Below are 1,108 nucleotides of genomic sequence, written 5' to 3' on the forward strand. Positions count from 1 at the left end.
GCAAGATATCAAAACGACTGATAAGCTTAAAGGCTAAATTATACATCGATGCATTAACTTTTTCTGTCAGTCAACATGATAAGTTCAGCCTGAACGCCAAGTATAGCCTACAGTATAGGATTTGATTATGTACACAATTAATGTTTCGTAGTTGACACAGTAACAATAACTTCAGGATTTTATCTTAATTTCATTTTATTTAGGATCAACAGAAAGAAGTATACCGACGTTGTGTTACTGCCGAACCTCATCATGGTGAAGTATGGTGCCAAATCAGTAAAGATCCTAAAAACTGGCGATTAAAAACAAAAGATTTATTAAAAATCGCAGCAGAAACAATTGTTTTACCAAATTGAATTTATGTGCTTCGCTCCTATATTTGTATAATTCTCGCAAACAGAAGAAAACTGCAGCGTATGTTGTGTATTGTAAAAGTCAATAATTATTACCAGCCAACTTTTGGCATTCATTACGCGTAAAGGACAACTCATTTTTCGTTTTACACATCGTGTTTGGTTTAATAAAAAGCTAAAGATTTATTTAATTTCTTCTACTTAATCGAACATACATAGTTTTATAATTGTTTTCAGTGATGTCAGTCAGAAATGCATTGGAGGCAGTTTCTTCACTCCACTTGTTTTACTTCCCAGACCATATTTAGAATTAAATGTTCGATTTCTGCGTAAAGAGAAATTAATTGTCAACGGTTAATTAGATGTGTTTCAAAACGTTACGAAATCACAATGCAACTGAATTCCGATTACACAAAATATATTATTGTGTGCAAAATAACTTGTAATCATACATAAATATGGCTAGATAGTTGCGATACTTGACTTCCACTCACTGTTTTGCACGTTCTAACACTTTACATAACCTTTTATTGGATGACGAAATGGCAGTATCATATTCGTAAGCACAGTTTCGGCTTGCCAATCCACTATATATATATATATATATATATATATGGTTGCAGTTTTATTCTATGTGGTGGTTAACAGTTACATATATAACCCAACCTAGTCGATGAGGGTTGACCGCATCGCATATCTATTCTTAATAAACATTCCAAATTATCCGATTTCCACACCAGCTCATCAGGTGTATC

Source organism: Schistosoma mansoni, chromosome W (genome assembly GCF_000237925.1).
Source record: "Schistosoma mansoni strain Puerto Rico chromosome W, complete genome".
Classification (NCBI taxonomy): Eukaryota; Metazoa; Platyhelminthes; class Trematoda; order Strigeidida; family Schistosomatidae; genus Schistosoma; species Schistosoma mansoni.